Raw genomic sequence first — 25,281 nt, forward strand, 5'->3', positions numbered from 1 at the left:
GGGCAGAGACTCTGGCCTGCTACTCTGCTCTGGTCTTTGGCTCTCAATAGAACCAGGGGGCATCCATTGAAAATGCTGGGGGGAAGAATTAGGACTAATAAAAGGAAACACTTCTTCACGCAACGTGTGATTGGTGTTTGGAATATGCTGCCACAGGAGGTGGTGATGGCCACTACCCTGGATAGCTTTAAAAGGGGCTTGGACAGATTTATGGAGGAGAAGTCGATTTATGGCTACCAATCTTGATCCTCTTTGATCTGAGATTGCAAATGCCTTAACAGTCCAGGTGCTCGGGAGCAACAGCCGCAGAAGGCCATTGCTTTCACCTCCTGCAGGTGAGCTCCCAAAGGCACCTGGTGGGCCACTGCGAGTAGCAGAGAGCTGGACTAGATGGACTCTGGTCTGATCCAGCAGGCAAGTTCTTATGTTCTTATGTTCTTATAGAATATGTCATACAGTATAAAAGCTTATTTGTAATTGTTTGAGTATATGCATATTGAATATTAGAGACATTAATACCATTAGCCATATAGGTGCTTTTTGGATGGTTCCCTCCAAAGGTTAACCCTTGAGCAACCTACCCCACTATGGTTAAGAGAAGAAGGACAGAGGAAGAATTTGGATTTATACCCCCCTTCTCTCCTGTAAGGAGACTCAAGTTGGCTTACAAGCTCCTTTCCCTTCCTCTCCCCACCACAGACATCCTTATGAGGTAGGTGGGGCTGAGAGAGTTCTGAGAGAACTGCGACCGGCCCAAGGTCACCCAACAGGAATGTAGGAGTGCGGAAACACATCTGGTTCACCAGATAAGCCTCCGTCACTCGGGCGGAGGAGTGGGGAATCAAACCCCGTTCTCCAGATTTGATTCACCTGTTCTTAACCATTACACCCCACTGGCTCTCAGGCGGTCCCGGTGCTCTCCCCAAGTTAGGCATCTGATCTGATCTCCAGACTACAGAGATCAGTTACCCTGGAGAAGCTGGCTGCTCTGGAGGGTGAAGTGGGTGGCACAACCCCCTGTCGCGGTCCCTCCCTTTCCCCAACCTGACCCTTCCCCATCCTGCACTCCAGAGTCTTCTTAGCACCAAAATAGCAAACTCTGCAAGCTTCGTTTATTTGAAACTCTGAAGGAAGGGCAGATTCCTCCCTGCTTGGCCAGAGGGTACAGGTGACCGGTGTAATCGATGGTGGCATGCCCAATGTAACAAGTTGGTAAATGATCCACTAGAAATTCGGGAACGTGCTTAGTTCCGCTCCAGGAGGTTTTGGCCGAGCCAGGAGCAGTTGGATTTGAAAAGGTTCCAAGATGCAAAGAGGCAGAACAGGTCTGATTGACCCCCCCCCCCCCACGATACCTGCCACTCACGGTGTCACTCAGCATTAGCTGAAGGAAATCCGAGAAGCTGTGACTAGCCCAAGGTACCCAGCTGGCGTGGAGTGGGAGTGCACAGGCTAATCTGAATTCCCCAGATAAGCCTCCACAGCTCAGGCGGCAGAGCTGGGAATCAAACCCGGTTCCTCCAGATTAGATACACGAGCTCTTAACCTCCTACGCCACTGCTGCTCCATCTGTGTGGCATGGGCCAGTTTGGATCGGGACCACTGGCTCGCTTGTTTATTTGTTTGTTTTAAACGTTTACGAGCCACCTCTCTACCTTCCGGGAACTCGAGGTAATTTACAACGAGTTGACCTTTTAGTAAACAGTCACCGATTTGTGTATAAGTACAATAATAATTATAATAGTGTCGCAAATATTCCTGCTTGTAAATACCATAGACTATGTAATATTTCGTATAGTGCTTTTAGTACTCTTATTATAGATTATGCAACATTTGAATAGTGCTTCTAGTACTCTTTTGTCTATATATATACGATGGTAACGGTACCTTGAAACTGATGTACCCTGGTCTTGTACTACTGGTCGCTGACTGTAAATAAAATGACTTATGACTTATGAATTTACAACGTAAATAGGACGTAAACCATTAAAAAAGAAGTAAGATGCATAAAAGGCAGGAGGGGGGGGGAGTGCTGATGCCTTTTCTCATGCCACATTGTCTTGACCTGATCAGCTGTCCTGGGGTGGGGTGGGGCACTGTTTGCTGCACTGGGGAAATATCGGTGTACTCTATTGATACCTGTGAAGTCCCCCGGCAGGGGCAAACGGTATCTCTGGCCCCCTTTGCAAATTTGGGAAATGGTGCGAGGGGAGATAAGCACAAAATTCCACGAGGGTGAACTCGTTTGGGAAATTCCTGATTTTATACTAATTGGAAACCGCCCTGAGCCTGACAGGGGAAAGGGGGTATAGAAATCGCACAATAAATGAATGCGTGAATTAATTAATACATTTCTGCAGGGCCTGTAAGTCAGATCTGTTCATCCATGTCTGTAGTTAAGGAACGCTTGAGTGGGTTTCAGTCCATCTTGAGTGGGCCAGTTCCCCATCTCCTCTGTTCTTCCTGTTTCCTTGTGTGTGTGTGTGTGTCTGTGTGTGTGCGCCTGTGTGTGTGTGAGTGTGTGTGTGTTTGGGTTTGAGGGTGTGGTGTGGGGTTTGGAGAGGCCTCTTTAAGGAGTTTAAGTTTTAGAATTGTTCCATCACGGCATGGGATTTTTTAAAGAGGCGTCACATGTACATATTGTATCGAACAATGTTGGAAGCCTCTCTGAGCTTGTTATGTCAAGGACAGCACAAACAAATAAACAACAACAACAACTACCTTTATTTGGCATTTAAAAATAGGTTCTAGAGCATTGCCAGACATTTTTGAAATACAAATCAAGAGTACGATCAAAGCATGAACCAGGAAGACTGTATATAGTAGTATACATTGCCAGGATTCAGTCACTTGTAAAGAAATTTTGCTACTTTTTCCAGAGCCTGACATCTGTGTTTGCTTAACAGCTCCACAACCTTAGAACAGTCAAGAGTCACGTTTGTCCTAGGGAGCCAGCCTGGGAGAAATTCCTAATGCCCACATATCTCAGGGCAGTCAAGAGCGAAAATGTAATTAAAAGTCCTCCCTTGATTTTACCGAGTGTGGACAAACCCGATCCTGGAGAGGTAGCACAAACAAATAAATACTTTGGGTCCTGATCTGATGCGCCCTCGTGGATCCTCGTAAATGGGGCGGCCCGCGTTAAACCGCGCTTAGTATATTTTAATTATTCATCCGCTTCATTTATCTGCTTCATTTTGCCCCCGCGTTTGGGCACCCAACACGTTTTCTGAAAGTCTATCCTCCCTTTTGTCCTCCAAGCAACCCTGCGAGGTAGGCTAGGCCGAGACTGGCCTGAGGTCACCTGGCAAGCTTTCATGGCAGAGTGAAGATTCAAATCTGGGTCTCTCAGATTCTAGGAGCTTCTCGATCTCTTTGGATTCCTGGGTTTTCCCTTCTTGGGGTCGTGGTGGCATTTGGGGATCTGTGAGGAATAGTGTCTTTCATCAGTTTGCAGCCTGGTTGGCTGAGCAGCGTTTCACCCCAAAACAGGGCCTTCCTCTCGTCTGTATCCACAGCATTCCTGAACAGGGTGAAATAAGGTGTTGGGGTGGGGGGGGGGAGCCTTTGTTTTGCTGAGGTCCCCTTTCACCCCTCATTCATTGGAAATCTCTGCTGGGGAAAGTGTGGGGGATGTATAAGCACTGACAATCAGCTGCTAAAAGTGTGAGATTTCAGCCTCCATTCCCCCTTTTACCTTCTCATTCACACCCTCCTCCTCCTCCTCCCTCTTTCCCTGCTCCATCTTCGCAGGTTGTTTGTCTTTCCCCGTCACTCGTGCTTTGCTCTTTCCATCCAACCCCCCCCTTCTCCCCCCCACCCCCTCCCTTCTCTCTTTCTCTCTCTCCCCCCCCCACTCCTCTGCCTTTCCATGACCTGTTCTCCTTCCAGAACAAAAGGGCCCCTCCTTTCGCTTGCTTTTGGCCCTGAAACATGCCCTGCAATGGGAAAACCCCTCCCTCTTTTCCTACTGAAGAATCTTCCTTTCTCTTCATCTTCTTTAACATCCCCCCCCCTCCCCTTCTGCTGGTAGGGAACGGAGATGTGGGGGTGGGGGTGGGGTGGTCCACCCACTTGTAAGGACACAGCACGCTCCTCCAACAAGTTGGAGGGAAGGAGGGTGGAAATAAATAAATAAAGGGCTGCATTAACTCCCCCTCCCCCCCTTCCTTTTGCTGTCGGAGCTGAAGTCCTTGGGGAGAGCATGTTTTGTGGGGGAAGGGGCATCTCAATTACTCAGGGTTGGGTGGGATTTTTTTTGGCTAATGGTCTCTCTCTCTCTCTCTCTCTCTCTCTCTCTCTCTCTCTCTCTCTCTCTCTCTCTCTCTCTCAGCAGCCACAGTTCACTCTGGGGTGGGTGAGCTGCTTCCTCCGCCACTGCTGTGCCGCTCCTGGGGTCCGGGGAGTGGGCCCAGCCCAAACTGCTGGGGAAAATGCCTTCCGGGGCAACCGCTCTGCTGCTCCTGGGACCCTCCGTGCTGCTGCTGCTGCTCTGCAGTCCGGCCGTCGCCATCCAGCTGCCCAAAGATTGTGAGTAGCCAACATTTTGGAAGTTTCCTGGACGATTGAATGGTGTTTTCTCTGGCCAGGGACCGCAAATGAACGTGTCGTTGTTTGTTTTGTGTTGTTGTTTGTGGCCACAACTGCTGCTTCTCCCTCTTCCGGGGTCGTTGGCCTGGGCCTTGGAACAGGGCTGGGGCTGGATCTTTGAGCCCAGTTCATGAACCTCCCCCACCCACACATTCTGATGGGGACGGGGTGTGTGTGTGTGTGTGGCATTGACCACTCTGGCCACCTTTGCCGGTTTCTGTCGTTGGTCTCTGCGTCGGGTGTTTCCTTCCCCCGTTCCTGTTGCATTCGCAGAGCGACGTTGCCTCGGAAGACACCTTCTTTTGCATCCGCGTCCTGCAGCGTCATCTGCTGTCAATCTCAGTCTGTCCAAGAGTGGACTGGCCGTTTAACTTCCAGGGAGTTTTCCTGGTAGGCCGCTGGCCCAGAGGACTGCTGGAGCAAGAGCACCCACCCCCCCAACAATGCCGCCAGCCCCTCTGCATTGTCATTCTGCAGAGACCGCTCAGCTTTGCCTCCTTCCAGTCCCTTTTCCTTCCCCACCCCTGAGCCTGCCTCTAAGCCTTGCCTTCTCCTGAAGTGCTCCGTTGGTGCAACCGGGGGCCTTTTGTGTACTTACAGCTTTCTGTGCAGTTGTGTGCTTCACAGTGAAGTCTCCCTGTATTTCCTCCTTTACACAAGAGGAGGTGCCCTCCCACTTCCCAGGAGCCGAGCCATCGTTTTGCCTCCCCCCTGAGGAAAATGCTTCGGGGTTTGGGTGATTGTTTGCTACTGGGTGACCTTGGGGTAGTCTCAGTTCTCTCAGAACTCCCTCAGCCCCACCTGCCTCTGTGGTGGGGAGAGGAAGGGAAAGGAGGTTACAAGCCGTCTTGAGTCTTCTTACAGGAGAGAAAGGCAGGGTATAAATCCAAACATTTCTTCTAGTGTTCCCGTCTGTTCAGCTACATCCTTTCTTTATGTCCCCATTTCTGTGAGCTAGTCAGTGAACCTGCACATGTACCTGTTTTGTGCTGAATCAGACCCTTGTTCCTCCAGGGTTGGTATTGTGTCTACTCTGGCTGGCAGCTGCTGTCTTGGGTTTTAGGTAGTGGTCTTTCACCTACTACTTGATCATTCTAACTTTAGCCACTATATGGACTGAATCTGGGACCTTTTACATGCCAAGCAGAGGCTCTGGGGGGGGCGTGGCCTCTCCTGGGCAGACGGTTGTGACCTTAGTCTGGGGAGTGAGGGGTGGCATGCAAGGGAGGGAAGGGAAGGGGATGGGGTCCGGCATCTGGACATGGCCCACCCACCCTAGCGGAGGGAGGGGAAGGGAAGGGAGGGGTGGCATGCAAGGGAGGGAAGGGAAGGGGAGAGGGCCTGGCATCTGGACATGGCCCGCCCACCACCACCACCACCACATCCTCGTCCTCCTCGTCCTCCTCGTCCTCCTCCTCGTCCTCCTCATCCTCCTCGTCCTCCTCCTCGTCCTCCTCGTCCTCCTCCTCGTCCTCCTCGTCCTCCTCCTCCTCCATCTTGCTTTCTCTGCCTAACTGGCCTCACAGGGTCATTGTAGTGACAATAAAATGGAATTAAGTACCTAAAAGGCCAAGAAGTAATTAAAAGGGCTGCTATGTATCAAAAACATGTATGTATTTATTACAAATTAAAATCATCATGATTTTAATTTGTGATAAATACATATGTGTTCCTGATACTTTGCAGTTTTACATTTAGCAGCCCTTTTATTTACTTCTTGGCCTTTTAGGTACTTAATTTTAGTTGTAAGGTTACATTTGTACCTCCCTCTTTTTGTTTGTGCTTGATAGTGAAATGGGTAAGATAAAACCATGGACAATGTTGATGTATTTATTCATTTATAACCAGCCTTTCTTCCCAGTGGGGATGCCAAGCAGCTTATCTTGTGCTCCTCTCCTCCATTTTGTCCTCACAACAACCCCTTGAGGTAGGCTTGGCTAAGGGAGTGTGACTGGCTCAAGGGTCATGCAGCAAGCATCCATGAATGACTGGGGATTTGAATCCTAGTCTCGCAGATGCTAGTCCAACTCTTAATTGCCAATCCCTGACTGGCTGAAATTGCTCTGAGGTTCTTAGGGGAAGCCTGGGGTACAATTTAAAAGACAGGCTGATAACTCAGGTCCGCCAAGGAATGTCCAGCTTGCTAGTAATTAATATTGCTTTGAATGTACGTAGCATTTTCAATGTGCACAGATTTTCTCATGGCTATCCTTAGAATGACCCCAGGAGAGGGGCTGACCCAGTTTCATTTTATAGATGATAGGGAAGCCAGGAACTGCCCAAGTCCGCAGAGGTTTCTGTGGCTGCGCAGTAGAATAAGACCAGGGCTGATGAACCCAAGTCTAGGAATTGATTCACTGGGATCCCCAGCCTTCGCTGCACTTTCTCCCGCTATCCGCTGCTTCACAAGGCATTTTCATAGTTTATTAATTTTATATGAGCATTCGTATCTCGTTCGCTTTGTTTCTGAATGACCTGTGGGCCACAATAAAGAGTCAACTAACTGAACAAGGCACCGGTGGATTAATGAACCCTTCCGCCTCGCCTTTCCATTTTCAAACCGCTTTGCATCTTTGGTGCAAATGGAAGGTTGCAGAATCCGAGAGGTGCTTTCTGGCCAATTTCAGCACCACGGACAGCATATAAGATCCAGCAGGCAGGTAGACAATGGCCTTTTCAGCACCAGGGACAGAGCTCCAAGGCAGGGCCATTCCAGGGCATCCAGGCGCTCAGACCCCCCCAGGGGTTCCAGGAAGTGGCCAAATTCGAGGCTAATGAATTTGTTGTGACTGAGTTGCTAGCATGGCAACTGCTCTGTTTCCCTTGGGTGTGGCTGAATCGCATGCAAAGCAAATGAAGAAGAAGAGTTTGGATTTATATTCCCCCCCTTTCTCCCCTGAAGGAGACTCAAAGGGGCTTACAATCTCCTTTCCTTTCCCCCTCACAACAAACAACCTGTGAGGAGGGTGGGGCTGAGAGAGCTCTGAAGAGCTGTGGCTAGCCCAAGGCCACCTAACTGGCATATATTGGAGAGCAGAAGCTAATCTGCTTCACCAGTTAAGCCTCCACAGCTCCAGTGGCAGAGCGGGGAATCAAACGCACTTGCTCTTAACCACTATACCACTCTGGCTCTTGATGGTGGCAAGGAGCTCAGTTTTAGATCGAAGGTGAACCGTTTGGGCTTGCCAAGTTAAAAATCCGGAAAATGCCTACCTTGCCCCGGCTAGCAGTTCACCTCCCCCCCCCCCAAACAAAAGGGAAAGAATTCTTTACATATTTATGTCACCACCCATCACAATTCTGCTGATGATGGATGACGTGGTGGATGGATGGTGAGAATCCATTTTAAGCCCTGAGTGTTGTACCCAGGATATATTTTCTGTGTTTACGTTCGCTGGTTGCTGTGGTAGCTCAGCTGGGGGAATAGTTGTTGCTGGGTGTTGGTGAAGGCAGCTGGCATGTCACCTAAAGCGTGAGGGCATATCACCTTTATTACGATGCCTGTCATCAGTTTTGCATCGCACTGGTGCAAGAACTTAACCACATACAGGGCTTCTGCTCTGCCTTTGGCTTTTCTCTCAGCTGAAGTGGCTTCTGATATGGACAAGTAAGAAAATTATTACTGCTAACATGTCCCACTTAATATAAATGTTAAGAATGTTGAAAAAGGGCTTTGAAGGGCTCCTCCTCCTCCTCCTCCTCCTCCTCCTCCTCCTCCTCCTCCTCCTTCTTCTCCTTTCACTTGGAAGGGAGACCACCAAGGAAGATTCTGCAGAGGAAGGCGGTGGGAAACCACCTTTGCTTCTCATTTGCCTTGCAAACCTCAGCAGGGGTTGCGATAAGTCGGCTGTGGCTTAACAGCACTTTACCCATACGGAGATTTACTCCAGCAGTGTAAATGCACAAAGAAAAAAAAGTGTTGCACGTTTTGCTAACAGCCCATCTGTTTCCCTCTGAAGTGCCACCGCCCCTTCTGTCTGTCTCCATGATGCACATGCAACTTAGCCCCCCACCTTAAAAAATGCAAATATGTCGCGATGGTGGTAGACAGTGCTATCCAGTCACAGCTAACTTCAAGCAGCCCTGTCGCGTTTTCAAGGCAAGAGACATTCTGAAGTGGTTTGCCATTGCTTGCCTCTGCATAGCAACCCTGGGCTTCCTCGGTGGTCTCCCGCGGGCAAGTAGAAATGAGAGCTGGCCCTGCTTAGCTTCTGAGATCTGACAGGACCAGTTTAACTGGGGACGTCTAGATCAGGGCAGATACAATCAGAGGTGGTCTGCCATTGCCTGCCTCTGCATAGCAACCCTGGACTTCCCTGGTGGTCTCCCATCCAAGTATCCTGCTCAGCTTCCAAGATCTGATGAGATCAGGCTAGCCTGGCCCATCCAGGTCAGGGTAGAAATGGTTTGCTGTTGCCTGTCTCTACACAGCAACCCTGGACTCCCATCAAAATGCTCGCTAGGGACGACCTTGTTTAGCTTCCGATCTCTGACCAGGGTTGTCCAGGTCAGATCAGAGACAAACAGAAGTGGTTTGTTATTGCCTGCCTCTGCTAAGCAACCCTGGACTCCCTTGCAGAGGCGGAGCACTCACAGGGACATGTGGGGGTCACATGTCCCCGGGTGCACACCAGCTGGTCACGGGAGGGGGATGGAGAATCCCACACCCCTCCCCTTGGGCCCGCCTTGCCAGGTCAAAGGGCAGCCCGCAGCAGGCTCCAGCAGGCTAAGGTAAGGGGTGCGGGGGCAGTTGGGGGGATGTCGGTCGGATGACCCTGCTTAGCTTCTGAGCTCTGGAAGGATTAAGAACATAAGAACATAAGAACAAGCCAGCTGGATCAGACCAGAGTCCATCTAGTCCAGCTCTCTGCTACTCACAGTGGCCCACCAGGTGCCTTTGGGAGCTCACATGCAGGAGGTGAAAGCAATGGCCTTCTGCGGCTGTTGCTCCCGAGCACCTGGTCTGTTAAGGCATTTGCAATCTCAGATCAAAGAGGATCAAGATAGGTAGCCATAAATCGACTTCTCCCCCATAAATCTGTCCAAGCCCCTTTTAAAGCTATCCAGGTTAGTGGCCATCACCACCTCCTGTGGCAGCATATTCCAAACACCAATCGCACGTTGCGTGAAGAAGTGTTTCCTTTTATTAGTCCTAATTCTTCCCCCCAGCATTTTCAATGGATGCCCCCTGGTTCTAGTATTGTGAGAAAGAGAGAAAAATTTCTCTCTGTCAACATTTTCTACCCCATGCATAATTGTATAGACTTCAATCATATCCCCCCTCAGCCGCCTCCTCTCCAAACTAAAGAGTCCCAAACGCTGCAGCCTCTCCTCATAGGGAAGGTGCTCCAGTCCCTCAATCATCCCCGTTGCCCTTCTCTGCACTTTTTCGATCTCTTCAATATCCTTTTTGAGATGCGGCGACCAGAACTGGACACAGTACTCCAAGTGCGGTCGCACCACTGCTTTATATAAGGGCATTGGGCTAGCCCTCACTTTTCAGGTCAGGGGGAAGTTATATTTGTGCTTTAAAGGCTGTGCCAGTAAAGCAGGAAAGAGATTCCTGGTGCTTCTAGCTTCTTGCTGTGTTGTTTATTGTCTAGCAGCATGAACCGTGAGCCGGAAGCACCAGTCTCCCCTACCCATGAATTCACTAAGTGACTTCAGGCACAGCTATTTGCTCAGCTTCCCCAGTTAAACCAGATCCACTTAAATATTTATTGACATCGACTCTTGGACTTTGGAACAGGCCGATTCTGAACATGTCGACTCAGAAGCGGCAGCCTTTTGCTTCTTCTCAAACATGCTCGGGGTTAGAGCCTTCAGCTGATATTTTATTTAGCTCGAATGTGGTCCCCAGAGTAGCGCGTGCCAGATCTGCGTGTGCATCCGAAGTGGCTTTATTTTTATTTTTCGGTTCAGCAACTGACTCCCATCTACCCCACCCAGCCTGCGTTGAAATTCAGGCCATTTGCTTAATTTGAGCTGCGGTTCTGGGGAGGGAGGGGGACGGAGAGAGGTCTTCGATGGCAGGATTCTGCACACATTGCAACTAGGAAATAAAACATTTTCATAATAGTTTTATGATCTATTTCAGCTAGGGGAAGGACCTCAGAAGGGTCCCCTCCCCTTCCTTGCATGCCACCCCTCACTCCTTCCCCTTCCCTTCCCTCCACTAGGGTGGGTGGGCCATGTCCAGATGCTGGGCCCCGTCCCCTTCCCTCCCTCCCTTGCATGCCACCCTTCACTCCCTCCCCTTCCCTTGCATGGCAAAGCAGTGGCGTAGGAGGTTAAGAGCTCGTGTATCTAATCTGGAGGAACCGGGTTTGATTCCCAGCTCTGCCGCCTGAGCTGTGGAGGCTTATCTGGGGAATTCAGATTAGCCTGTGCACTCCCACACATGTCAGCTGGGTGACCCTGGGCTAGTCACAGCTTCTCGGAGCTCTCTCAGCCCCACCTACCTCACAGGGTGTTTGTTGTGAGGGGGGAAGGGCAAGGAGATTGTAAGCCCCCTTGAGTCTCCTGCAGGAGAGAAAGGGGGGATATAAATCCAACTCTTCTTCTTCTTCTTCTTCTTCTTCTTCTTCTTCTTCTTCTTCTTCTTCTTCAATGCCATAGAGTTAATCCTCCAAAGCAGTTGTTTTCGCCAGGGGAATTGGTCTCTATTGCCCAGAGATCAGTTGTAAGAACAGGAGACCACAGATTTCACCTGGAGGGAGCAGTCCAAGCAAGTACCATTACGGATAACAGTCCTGTTGCACCAGAATCTTTAATATTCAATAAACCCTGAAACAATTAGGAATAAGCTTTTATACTGTGCTAAAATTAACAACCTACATAATATGCACACGGGGTTATTATTGTGTGATAAACTGTGAAAGTTTCAAGAAGTCATTCAACAACTGGGGAATTACAGCCCGCATTCATGTTAATTTGTTGCTGTGAGCCCTTTGCAGAGGGACTATTTGGTTTAGGAATCTTTGTGTAAATTATTACACAATAATAAGCCTGTGTACACACTGTTTGTGCTGTTCAGTTTAACACTGTATAAAAGCTTAGTTCTAACTGTGTAATTGTTTATTGAATATTAGAGATACTGGTATGACCGTACCTTTAGCCACACAGGTGCATGCTTGGATTGCTAACCTTTGAGCCACCTGCTTCATATTCATTATGGTTGATTCACCTGGAGGTTGGCAACTTGGTGTCAGGAGGGCCTCCTGGAATCAAAGGGGTTTCTGTTCTCTGTCATGTTAACGGACCTAATTTTACTTTCTGTTTCCCACTGGCTCTATGCTTTGTAGCATGTAGTGATTTAGGGGGCACCCAAGCACTGTCTTCTCCTGCTGTCTCTGCACAGGGCCTTGAGAAAGTAACAGCTTTTACATTCCTGTTCTGTGTTATTCTGCTTTGATATCTGGAGATGGAGGGGAAAGGGAGGGGAAGTATTGGGGCATAAAAAGGTGTTGTTTGAGGACAGTTCTCTGAACTGGCTTTCTTTTGGCCATGCCGTTGTCTGTCAATAAAGGCTTCTGATTGAAATCACTGAGTCCGATATTGGTTGCAGATCCAGGGCTTGACACTTGGCAACCCTAATTTTAACTGTCTTTCTAATAGTTCCTAATCGTGCCTTTGCCTTATTCAATAGGTCAGTCCACTTAGGTGCGGGTTGCTGATGAGCTTTCTGCCATTCAAAGCTCATGGGCGCTTAAGCATACATGTTCTAATCAATGCTTGAAGTTTTAGGTATCTCCCTCGATTTCTCATCCTTGGATTACTCATCCAGTGGCAGGCATTCAATACAGGCATAGGCTGAATTTGGCTTAAAGCCTTAAGTCTTGTCAGTGGGATTGCATTTAGGTGATTGAGATGCATTCCTAGCTCTATGTAACTGCTTCAAGATATGTGTAACCAGTCTGCTATATGTTATCTCTGCCATCTTGGGACGTTCTTTCTTTGATCTTTGCTTTGTGTCTTCACACTCTGAGTAGATAACTAGGCTTCCCCTGACAGTTTGGTCTCATGGGAAACGGGGCTGTTTCCATTACCCAGTAGGAATAGGATGCCAGGTGGCTCTCTGTCTCTATCTATCGCTGCTGCCCGTTGTCTGTCTGTCTGTCTGTCTGTCTGTCTGTCTGTCTGTCTGTCTGTCTGTCTGTCTGTCTCTCTCACTCACACACTCACTCACTCACTCACTCACTCACTCACTCACTCACTCACTCACTCACTCACTCACTCACTCACTCACTCACTCACTCACTCACTCACTCACTCACTCACTCACTCACTCACTCACTCACTCACTCACTCACTCACTCCCTCACTCACTCACTCACTCACTCACTCACTCACTCACTCATCTTTTCCTTTCCCCCTGCAGGCTCTGAGGCTTGGCTCCAGGGAAGCTGCCGCTCAGGCAGGGTGTCTCTATGATTTTCTTAAAAGGACAATGCTCCAAAGATTGCTTAAGCAAGCAAAGATAGCTTGCACGATAGCTTGCAAGCTGTGAGACCACAGTCCCAAAATAAAGCACGCTGTAGTTTTTCTTCTAAAAACATAAGACTTTATTGAGAACTGAAGCATGTGAGGGATAGACGATTTCTGAGGAATATAGAAAGAACCAGACCTTAAATCCCTGCTGCCCTTGGCCCGCCCCTTGCTGGGCCCAAGAACCACAGTTACAGCAATATAACAAAGGGAAGAATACCACCATTCAAATACAGAGTTACCATTACAAAAGACAGGGACCTGGCCACACCTTGGAGAGCTGTGGCTGCATTTTAACTTTCGTTTCCTGGAAGGCTGCTTCAGAGGGTGGAGACTAGCATTACACCACACCAAGAGCCCTCCCCTTCCAAGACCCCGCCCTTCCCAGGTTCCGCCCCCACAAATCTCCCAGAATTTCTCAACCGAGAGTCAGCAGCCTTCGTTTTTTACGGCTGCAAGATGCTGCCTCGGCTGTTCCTCCAGCAGACACCGTGCCTGTATCCCAAATGAAAAAAAGTTTTCAGAAGGCTGGTTGTTTGTGGGTCTCTGGGCTGTGTGGCCGTGGTCTGGTGGATCTTGTTCCTAACGTTTCGCCTGCATTTGTGGCCGGCATCTTCAGAGGTGTATCACAGAGGGAAGTCTGTTACACACTGCGTCCAGAGAGAAGGGAATGTTTGGGGTATATATTGTCCATGTCCCAGGGTGGGGAACCAATCAGTAAGCGTTTGGGTGGGACTTGCTATGCAAAGGTGTGGTTGGCTGCATTGTACTGTGGGTGGGGTTTTCAGTCCATTTACCTTCATATTCACATTTGCATTCCCTGCAGTAGCCACAGTATTAGTGAATCCAGATCCTGTGTCTGGGTGGAGTTCAATGTCCATGGACCGAGCATGCCCTTGGCCTTTTTCAGAAGGCTGTTTGCGAATCTTGTTAACACCCATTATATCCATTATAAATATTTGCACATTTGGATCATGCTGATCCACAGCATGTTTAATTCATTTTGTGTAATGTTTACGCACAGTAAGTTGTTTGGAGCCTTGAGAAGCATGTTCGGTTCTCCCTTCCATATCACGATTTTCCCCACTGCAGTTTTGAGATATCGCAGGTCAGCATAAGGAATGAACTGGGGTGGGGTGGGCTTTGCGGAAGCTTCAGATGACACAAGGAGGCCAGCAGACGACACGGAAAAAAATTTAGAAACTCAGAAATGCATAAAATAGATGTATAGTATTGTATAAAATCAAAAATATTTTATCTTCGAATGCCATACATGTACATACTTTTTTTTTCAAAGTTAAAATAAAAGAAAGAGAAAAAATACAGGCTTCTTCTCTGGTACAAAGGGAGGGGGGGTATCAGAAACCAGTATCTGGAGGTTAACATTTTAGCTGCGGGTCACAGGCACAGCATCACTTTTGCCTGGGATCCCGTTCCTAATCCCTTTAGGTAAACTTCTAGTTGCCCGGAGGTGTACCTGGTGCTTTCCTAATAATCTTGAACATTTCTCTCCAGATTGTTTTGAACCACTATATGCATCTTTTCCTGCACTCAGAATCAGTTCAAGGTTATAGCTTATGTAATTTAGTTAGAAGCACAGTTATTGAGTACTTATGAGCTCCCTCTCATTATAGCCCACTCCGGGAGGGGGGGAGGGGGGTTTCCTCATCTTCCACCAGTGTTCCTTGAAACCCCCAGCCCCCTCCCTAGCTCAGTGTTTGTGTATTTCTCTCTCCTCCCCTCTCCCCTGGGATGTCTGGGATGAGCAGGCAAGTGAATCCCCGGAGACTTTCCCCCTCCCCTAATTGGGGCATCTTTCAATGCTGACTCAACCAGATGCAATGTTTCCTACAAGAATCCATTCCATTTGTAAGGAAGGCGGGGAAGGGAGGCTAGCTGGCCTGATTTGCTCTGACCCTGTGAGGGTCGAAGAGACAATCAGCTACAAAGGACACCCCCACTCTGAGGACCAAACTGGATCGTGTCCATCTCCACAGCGCTGCTGCGCTTGAATTTTGTTTTACTGCTATAGACTTTGGCTCTCTGCCTGAAACTGGATTTATAACCAAAGCCTTTAGATCCCAGAGTCCCAGCCTCAGAGCTTTCTGGCTCTTTAGTCCAGTTTCGCTGAGCATCTCGGCCAGAATAAGAGGGAGCCGACAATACTGGTTTGATCCTGCCGCTTGGGCGTGCCTTCAAGGGTATTCCCAGGTGACTTTGGGACTGCAGTAGTCGAACAGAGCTCTCTGCAGGCCCTTGCTCTTCCCTATTGACCATCAAGTGGAGTGACATTTTTTCACTTCACACCTTATGCTCCATTGACTATCCACTGAGCCTCAAAAATGCCTGCGCACAAATTCTCCATTTCTTCCCAGGACCTGTGTCACACGGCTGCAGGGTTTTGTGTCATGTTCTCCCTAGTCTCTCTGTCCGTTGCCCTGAACTTTCACACTGCAGTGTGCATGTAATCACCTCCCTCGCTTTCGGTTCCTTATCATGATACCGGATTAGGGTGGCCAATACCCAGATCGGACTCGGATCGTCCTTCCTGACCTTTTTTCACTTGACATATGGGGTCAAATGTCCCCAGTCAGGAACCATTTAGTCATGTGGGGGGCGCCCCTCACACCCCTCCTCCTTACACTGACTTCAAGACCTGGTGCAAAAAAGGTTGTTTGATTGTGATGGGGGAGGGCCGAGGGCGGCTGCCCATACAGGGAGGGGGGGAGCGGAAAACTCAGATTTTGCGCCGGGCTACATTTTCCGCAGATATGCCTCTGCATACCCTTGAATCCCCATATTAGCAAACCCATCATGAATTTTTTTTCATGTACCCCAAAATGCTCTGGTTCACCCTAGGTTGGGGACCACTGGACTTGATCTCCTCGGATTCCATCTGGTCTCCTGGCTACAGAGATCAGTTCTCTTGCAAGAAATGGATGCTTTTGGAGGGTGGATTCTATATTGTTATACCCCAAAGGTCCCTCCACACCCCGAATGCTGCCCTCCATCTTCCAGTTTTCTGAAGTTGGTAACCCTACACTTGATCTCTTCACATTGTTATGTGCTGTACCTGCTTAACTCTCCATTACCTTGCGTATGGAGGATAGGTGTGTTGGTGGCTACTAGCCACAGTGACTAAAGGGAACCTCCACTTTCAGAGACAGTATACCTCTGAACAGCAGTGTCCAGGAGCCAAGATCAGTGAAAGGCCTCAGCCTCTACGCCCTGTTGCTAGCTCTCCAGAGGAACTGGTTGGTCACTGTGTGAGATGGGGTGCCGGACTAGAAGGACCACTGGTCAGATCCAGCAGGGCTCTTCTGAAATCCCTCGGCCCTGTGTCCTGCTGTTGGCCCTCCAGAGGAACTGGTTGACCGCTTTGTTTGATAGGATGTTGGACTAGATGGACCACCCATCTGATCCAGCAGGGCTCTTCTAGGGTTCTTATTAGGGGAAGACCTGTCCTCTATGCCCTCCAGAGGAACTGGGTGGCCACTGTGTGAGGCAGGATGCTGGTCTAGATCAGTGGTGGCGAACCTATGGCACGGGTGCCAGAGGTGGCACTCAGAGCCCGCTCTGTGGGCACGTGCAGAGTGCCCCCCCACATCTAGGCTGGCCTGGGCCACTGGGCTCGATTATTAGCATTAAACCTAGTTTTGGGGAAGCAGTGTAGGTAACCCTGTTAAACGCTGTTAACCCACTGATTTTCATGCGCTGAACTAGGAGTAAGCTCGGTTGCTGGCAATGGGGCTTGCTGCTGAGTAAACCCTCCTAGGGTCGTGATTCACCCATTGGAAGAGTTGCATGGTTGCTTCAAAGCAAAGCCACCGACTACCACCAAGCTTACTCCTTAGTAACGCATGCCTTGGAGCCAACTATTTTTCTAAACTAAAACCGCAGAATTCAGGTTCAATTGCCATGTTGGCACTTTGTGATAAATAAGTGGGTTTTGGGTTGCAGTTTGGGCACTCGGTCTCGAAAAGGTTCGCCATCACTGGTCTAGATCAGGGGTCCCCAAACTTTTTAAACAGGGGGCCAGTTCACTGTCCCTCAGGCTGTTGGAGGGCCGGACTAAAAAAAACTATGAACAAATTCCTATGCACAAATGATTGTAAAATGTTTGATTTCACCTTTCAGCCTTTCTGTCATGGTCTATTTTTAGAACAGTGACCAAAGTATGTCAAGTACAGGGTGGGCTCCAAATATTGTTGGGGAGGCTGTGGAATACCTTCCCCTGTAAAAAAAAAAAGCAGAACTTTCCCAATGAAGCATTCCATCTAACCCAGGATCAGGTATCTTCCTGGGTTCTTTCCTCCCTAGCAGCCAGCAAGCGATTCGCCAGCCTGGCTGATGCCAATGGGAGTGAGGCGGAACAGAAAGCCTGAGAGCAACACATGGAGTAGCCGAGAGGGAAGGGCGGAGCAGGCGTTGCCACATGTAAGGTTTCCAACTCTGGGTCAGAAAATTCATGGAGATTTGGGGGTGCCATCATGTAACTGCAATCAACGGCCGTTGGGGCCGGTTCCTCCTCTCCCTCGAGCCCCCACTGCACATGAATGGAGCCATCGCCGCCATGCCTGGTGGGCCGGATAAATGCCTTCAGGGGGCCACATTTGGCCCCCGGGCCATAGTTTGGGGACCCCTGGTCTAGATGAATCCTTGGTGTGATCCAACAAGACTCTTCTGATGCATTTGTGTTTCCCTCCTCTTGTTATGCATTTTGTGTATGCGCCTACCCCCCATGGGTCGTTTCACTCTTTTGCATACAACTGCGCGCTTCCATTCTCATGCTGGGCCGAGCTTTGATGGAGTGGTCACTGACAGATGCAAAATAGCAGACGCAGTAATTGCAGAGACGGTGAGAGCAGGAACCATAATCACTGACATGGTAATAATAACTTCTTTCTCTCCTTCCCATTTTGCTTTCCTGACGGCAAAGATGACCTACAGAATTGTAAGTCTTTTAGGAAACGGGGCGGGGGGAGATTGGGGAGGCGAGAGGGAATTCGCGGCCAATGGGAGTTGACATTTTTAGGAGGGGCGGGCTTCTTTGGTGGCTGGCAGCTGAAGTCAACAGCCCTTTCTCACATCCTTCTGTGAGTTACTTTATTTCGGCCCTGCTTAAGCGGGGTGGGACCAGGTGTGCCAAATCTTTGGTCCTACAGTGCAGTTTGCACAAAACCCGGCTTGTATTTTCATGATTCCTTCTGTAGGACATTTCACAGCAGGAGATAGACAGTGCAGTAATAAATGCAGTCCAGTTTGACTGCAATACCTGAGGGACCGCCTCACCCCATATTGCCCCGTTAGGCCCCTCTGCTCCTCAGAAGAGCACCTACTGGTGATCCCTGGCCCAAAAGTGATCTACAAGGCCCCCACCTGGTGGAACAGGCTCCCTGCAAGACAGACCTGTTCCGCCAGGCATTTGACCAGCCTGGTTAACTACATCTACCGTTCCATCTGGCCTCTCGTGGGCACGAGGGTGGGGAGGGGAAAGGAATATGCCATCTGCATTTTTATGGTTCTGGTTTTTTTATTGATTATATTGAACTGATTTCTACTGTTTTAAAAGTATGTTTTAAGACTGTTGTTCACCCCCCTAAGCCCCTAGGGCAGTGGTGGCGAACCTATGGCATGGGTGCCAGAGGTGGCACTCAGAGCCCTCTCTGTGGGCACTCACACACAGAGTTAATCATGTGGGACATCTAGGACTCACACACATACATCTAGGCTGGCCTGGGCATGATCCTTTACCTGGGAGTAAGCTTGGTTGCTGGCAAGGATCATGATTCACCCATTTGAAGCATTGCACAGTTTCTTCACTAAGTTTACTCCTGAGTAATGCGTGCCTCGGAACCAACCGTTTGTTCTAAACTAAAACCTCAGTATTCAGGTTAAATTGCCGTGTTGGCACTTTGTGATAAATAAGTGGGTTTTGGGGTTGCAATTTGGGCACTCGGTCTCAAAAAGGTTTGCCATCACTGCCCTAGGGGGAGGGTGGCTAAAAAGTCCAATTCAAAACAAAACAAAACGGTACGAATGAAATTATTTGGAACAGTGATTGAGGAATAGTGAAAATGCCATGAATACACGAGCCATCAAAGACTTATGGAAGCCGGGTTAATACCGGATTCTGACTGCTCATTAGTGGGTTTTCAGATTTGTTTAGAGAAGCTGTTTGATTGTGTATAATGTATCAATCCACATGTATGTTGTAGGGCCATGATCTGTACCATAGACACATGGTAGACCTGGTTCACTCGACTAACTAGTAAACTGTTAGGATTACTCAGTCTTTGGACACGAGTCATTTTTGTGTCCAAATTGCGTATGGTTGATCCTTTGGTTGCACAATCCCCTTTCCTCAATTTGGTAAAGAATCTTTGGCTGTGGCTTATCACTTGCAATCCCTTTCTCTGTTTTGCAGTGTGGAAACCCCCTGAATTCACGGCGCAGCCGGAGGAGGAGCATATTGTGTTCCCGAATGATGACATTATCCTGAAATGTGAGGCCACGGGGAACCCTCCTTTGACGTGAGTATGGGAAATCCCTGCAATGCTCCCCTTGAAAAGAGAATCTGGTGTATGTGTGTGTGTGTCTTCCTGCAGAGTTTTTATTTATTTATTTATTTATTAAATTTATAGGCCGCCTCATCCCCGAAGGGCTCGAGGCGGCTCACAGCATGACTGTTTCCAGAACAGTAAATCAATATAACATCAAATCTAACTCATTAAAATTCAGCAGCAATTAAAACAATAAATACAGATTACACAACAAGGTTGTGTGAAAACACACACACAGGCGCCCGGTCTAAAGGCCAAAGGAGAAGGGAGGAGAGGCAGGGCCCAGGATGGAATCAGGGCCCTACCAGGATGGAAAAGGCAGCTTAGTTCCGGTTTCAGTGGGGGGCAATAGAACCGTGGCCAGCCCCTCCAAAAGCCCGGTGGAATAGCTCCGTCTTACAGGCCCTGCGGAATTCACCAAGGTCCCGCAGGGTCCGGACAGCTGGAGGTAGAGCATTCCACCAGGCAGGGGCCAGAGCCGTTAAGGCACTGTTCCCCAAATGGTTAGGAGCGGAAGCGCTGAGTTACAGTTGGAGGATGAGGTTCGCTGTAAAAGACTACAGAATGCTCTAGTGGTGGTTAGTTGTTCTGGTAGAAGGATTCCTACCAAGTTCCCTCAAATGGCCATCTGTAGAGTTGCCAACCTCCAGCTGGGCCTTGGAGATCTCACTGAATAACAGAGGTTCTCCAGGTGAGAGAGATGAGTTTCCCAAGCTGCTTTGGGATGGAGTCCACAACATTATAGCCTGCTGAGGTATCTTCTCTTCCCCAAACCTTGCCTTCCCAGGCTCCACCGCCTAAATCTCTAGGTATTTATTTGTTACTGAACATATTTACTTTAGTTGTTTACTATAGTTACATTCTGCCTTTCTCCCCAGTGGCGACTAAAAGCTCTGCTGATCGGTTGTAAGAGGCTAAAAGTGCGTAAATGACCAAAGTCACCCAAGGCATAGGGGAGATTTGAACCCCGTTCTCTCGGGCCCTAGTCTGGAGCTTTAGCCACCACAACACGCTGACTCTATTTCACATCCAGAAGTGCGCAGTCCTGGTCATCAGTAGTATAAAGGGAAGGAGGGAGGCATCGTGGCAGAGCTAATCTCATCATACCTTGGAAGCTAATCCAGGCTGATAATTGAATGGGAGACCAGTGAGGAAGACTCTGCAGAGGAAGGCGGTGGCTCACCACCTCTGCTTCCTACTTGCCTTGAACACCTTTTGCTAGTGTTGGGCTGAGCCATTGGAGAGCTGCTGCTGGCCGGAGTAGGCAATATGATCTTTGGTGGACAGGTAGCTTCCTGTGTTTCATACGTTTCACGACAACCATGTCAGGTACTGTTGGCCCCAGATTTCAGGTTGAAGGGATATGAGAGGTAGTGTTGTGTAGTGTTGAACCAGGGATCTGGGAGACCCAGGTTCGAATCCCCACTCTGGCAAGGCAACTCACTGGATGATCTTATCCTAGTTATACTCTCTCTGCTTGACCCCCCTCACAGGACTGTTATGAGGATACACTGGGGGAGAGGAGACTGATGTAATCTGCTTTGGGTTCCCATTGGGGAGAAAGGTGGGGTATCCTGAAAGGGTCCCCTAAGAAGAAGGTACAAGATTTGAGCTGGTTCACGGCTCACAGTACCCAATGGATACAATGGATCACTATAGATGTGATTCTAGTCACTATAGATGTGATTCACAGTACCCAGTGGATACAATGAATCACTATAGATGTGATTCTAGATGTGGTCGAGTATTGGTCAATTGCTGCCCATAAGAACCATCCTGCTGGATCAGACCAGAGTCCATCTAGTCCAGCACTCTGCTACTCGCAGTGGCCCACCAGGTGCCTTTGGGAGCTCACATGCAGGATGTGAAAGCAATGGCCTTCTGCTGCTGCTGCTCCTGAGCACCTGGTCTGCTAAGGCATTTGCAATCTCAGATCAAGAAGGATCAAGATTGGTAGCCACAGATCGACCTCTCCTCCATACATCTGTCCAAGCCCCTTTTAAAGCTATCCAGGTTAGTGGCCATCACTCCCTCCTGTGGCAGCATATTCCAAACACCAATCGCACGTTGCGTGAAGAAGTGTTTCCTTTTATTAGTCCTAATTCTTCCCCCCAGCATTTTCAATGTATGCCCCCTGGTTCTAGTATTGTGAGAAAGAGAGAAAAATTTCTCTCTGTCAACATTTTCTACCCCAGCTACTGATGGTGTAAATGTTGCCACTGCCAGTAATTGGCTGGTACGAGCATACACATGCCGTGCCAGTATCTCCTCTTACAGCTGCCAGGCAGCTCTGCGCCAAACAGATATCAAATTCTGCCGATATTCAGATGCCCAGCATGCCAATAAAAATGTTCCTGTGCTAGAGCCATCACTGATACTAAGTCTAGTTGCTTCGTCGAGTATTGTGATTCAGTCTGTGGGCATTTGCGCAGGGGCAAAAGGTACTTTCGGAAGGTGAAAAAAATGCTTTGTTCTTAGGTGTCCCGTCACGTCCAGCAGAGTCCTTGAATTAGCAACGCAACCTTCAGTCCACTCATGGGCCCCGTTAATGGATTAAAAGCTTTTTGATTGACTAAAAAAGAGACAGCTGATTTTTCTGACAGACCATGTGGCATTTGCAACCTAGATGGCCACTAGGCAAACTCTATGCTGGGGATGATTAGGAAAGGAATTGATAATAAAACTGCAAGGATTGTCGTGCCCTTATATAAAGCCGTGGTGCGACCGCACTTGGAGTACTGTGTTCAGTTCTGGTCGCCACATCTCAAAAAGGATATCGAAGAGATAGAAAAAGTGCAGAGAAGGGCAGCGAGGATGATTGAGGGACTGGAGCACCTTCCTTATGAGGAGAGGCTGCAGCGGTTGGGACTCTTTAGTTTGGAGAGGAGACGTCTGAGGGGGGATAGGATTGAAGTCTATAAAATTATGCCTGGGGTAGAAAATGTTGACAGGGAGAAATTTTTCTCTCTTTCTCACAATACTAGAACCAGAGGGCATTCATTGAAAATGCTGGGGGGAAGAATTAGGACTAATAAAAGAAAACACTTCTTCACACAACGTGTGATTGGTGTTTGGAATATGCTGCCACAGGAGGTGGTGATGGCCACTAACCTGGATAGCTTTAAAAGGGGCTTGGACAGATTGATGGAGGAGAAGTCGATCTATGGCTCCCAATCTTGATCTTCCTTGATCTGAGATTGCAGATGCCTTAGCAGACCAGGTGCTCGGGAGTAGCAGCAGCAGCAGAAGGCCATTGCTTTCACCTCCTGCCTGTGAGCTCCCCAAGGCACCTGGTGGGCCACTGCGAGTAGCAGAGAGCTGGACTAGATGGACTCTGGTCTGATCCAGCAGGCTAGTTCTTATGTTCTTATGTTCATGCTGGTCAGCATTATATTGATCATGCAATCTGTATTGCATTTTTGAACACTGCACTGGAGATGTCCCTGGCCGGACCGTGGTCAGCGGCCAAGTGTGGCCTTTTTAAGTCACTGCTTCCTGACGCTCATAGGGTCAGGTATCTCCCCGTGCCAAACGGTCTTGGTCTTCCCTGTATTTTCCTTCTCTGGAAAACCCTCTTTATGCATCCCTACAAGGTTCTGCCGAGTGTCCTTGACCTTACTACGACCTTTACGGATCACCTAACCTGCGCCTTTGTCTTCGCCCAAGCGCCAGCAAATTATTTCTCACTCCGCTTTGCATTTCCATAATCAGATCTGTCTCACAAATCACAGTCCTGTTGCACAGTGGTTAGGAGGGGTGGACTCTTATCCGAAGAACCACATTTGCTTCCCCACATACGGCCTGCGGGGCGACCTTGGACGATTCCCAGGTCTATCCGAACTCTCTCAGCCCCGCCTACCTCACAAGGGGATCTGTTGTGGGGAAGGAAAGGTGATTGTGACCTGCTTTAGAGACGCCTTAAAGCACAGGTGTCAAACTCGCAGCCCTCCAGATGTTTTGGACTACAGTTCCCATCATTTCTCAAACCCGCGGGCCTCCAGATATTATGGGCTACAGTTCTCATCATCGGGGATGATGAGAACTGTAGTCCATAATATCTGGAGGGCCGCAAGTTTGAGAAATGCAAATGATAAAAAACTGCTCTTCTCCTCCTCTTCCTCCTCCCCCCCCCCCACTACCCCTGAATGCTGCAAACCCTGATTTTACATTGTCGTCCCTCACCATCTCCTACAGAAAGCACCCTCCAGCCCTGTCAACACCCAAGCACGGGACCTCCTGAATCTTGCCTCCTGTGTCACCTTAATGCTGATACGTCAGACCCACTTCCTGTAGGGCTGCCAATCTCTAGGTGGCCCCTGGAGGCTTCCCTGCTGCACTCCAGCCAATCAAGATCAGTTCCCCTGGAGAAAGACAAGGAGGGTGGACTCCTTGTCTTTATACCGTGCTGAAGTCCCTCCGCTTCCTAGCACCCCCTCCTTAGGCTCTACTCCCCCCCCCCTCAAAGCCTGGGTGTCTCCCAATCAGGAGGAGGCATCCCAACGCTCCTCTATTCTAATCAGGCTTTGTATAGAATTGCAGTCGTGTGCTTATCTGCCGGAGGCTTCTTCCATGCCAAGGTGCTCTTGTTTCTAGTTGCCGCACCCTTCTGAGGACTGGTGGAAGGTGGATTTCCTTCCTTCCTGGTTTCCACCTAATAGGAGGTAGTGGTTAGATCATCCTACTAAGAGCTGAGTTCCAATCGCCGCTTTGCCGTGGAAGCTTTTTGCCACGTGACCCAAAGCCTTCACGCGTTTTCATCATCACCTACACCACAGGGTTGTCGCTGTGAGGATGAAATGGAAAAGGGAGGGATAGAAGCCGCTTTGGGCCCTCTTGGGGGGGGGGAGCCTGGGGGGAAATGAAGTAAATACAAGAATGTCCCCATCTGCTGAGCCTTTTTTTTTTACACCTTGGTTCGGCAGGTTCCGCTGGACCAAAGATGCGAAAGAGTTTGACCCACAGAAGGAGGCGGGGGTGACCCGTCTGAACGGATCAGGGACCCTACTGATCACAACGAGCAATGGAATCGGGGCTTCCAGGTTCCAGGGGATCTATCGATGCTACGCGGGCAACACGTTGGGCACGGCCATGAGCCTCGAGAGCCGCGTCGTGGTTGAAAGTGAGTGCCCCTCCCCTGCTGCTATTATTATTATTATTATTATTATTATTATTATTATTATTATTATTATTATTATTATTATTATTATTATTATTATTATTATTATTATAAACCGCCCTCCCCCGAAGGAAGTCTCAGAGTGACAAACAAACTCATGGAGTAGAGGCAAATAAAATTAGTTTTAAATAGTTATTAAATATGGCTCTATATGTTAAAATCGACCCCCCCCATTAAAATGCAGCATCTATCAAAATTACCCGATTAAGTCCTACTCGTAGTCCCCTAAGAAAAGAGGGGGGGAGGAACGGCAGGGTCCACAGATTTTAGAAAGGGGGGGGGGGGCCATCAGCGGCCGGGCTCCCCAAAGGCCGATTGGAACAACTCAGATCTTGCGGAGCCCCTACTTGAGAAATTCATTAAGATCCGCGCAGGGCCCGCGTAGCTGGAGGTAGAGCGTTCCACCAGGCAGGGGGGGCCAGAACTGTAAAGGCTCTGGCCCGGGTGGAAGCCAGCCGCACCATT

General features: G+C 49.1%; 1 pseudogene; it reads left to right on the forward strand.

Moving 5' to 3' along the window:
- The first annotated feature begins 4,309 nt into the window (after positions 1-4,309).
- The window catches only part of LOC125427910, a 50,254-nt pseudogene continuing 29,282 nt past the window's right edge, over positions 4,310-25,281 (forward strand).

Source organism: Sphaerodactylus townsendi, linkage group LG03 (assembly GCF_021028975.2).
Source record: "Sphaerodactylus townsendi isolate TG3544 linkage group LG03, MPM_Stown_v2.3, whole genome shotgun sequence".
Classification (NCBI taxonomy): domain Eukaryota; kingdom Metazoa; phylum Chordata; class Lepidosauria; order Squamata; family Sphaerodactylidae; genus Sphaerodactylus; species Sphaerodactylus townsendi.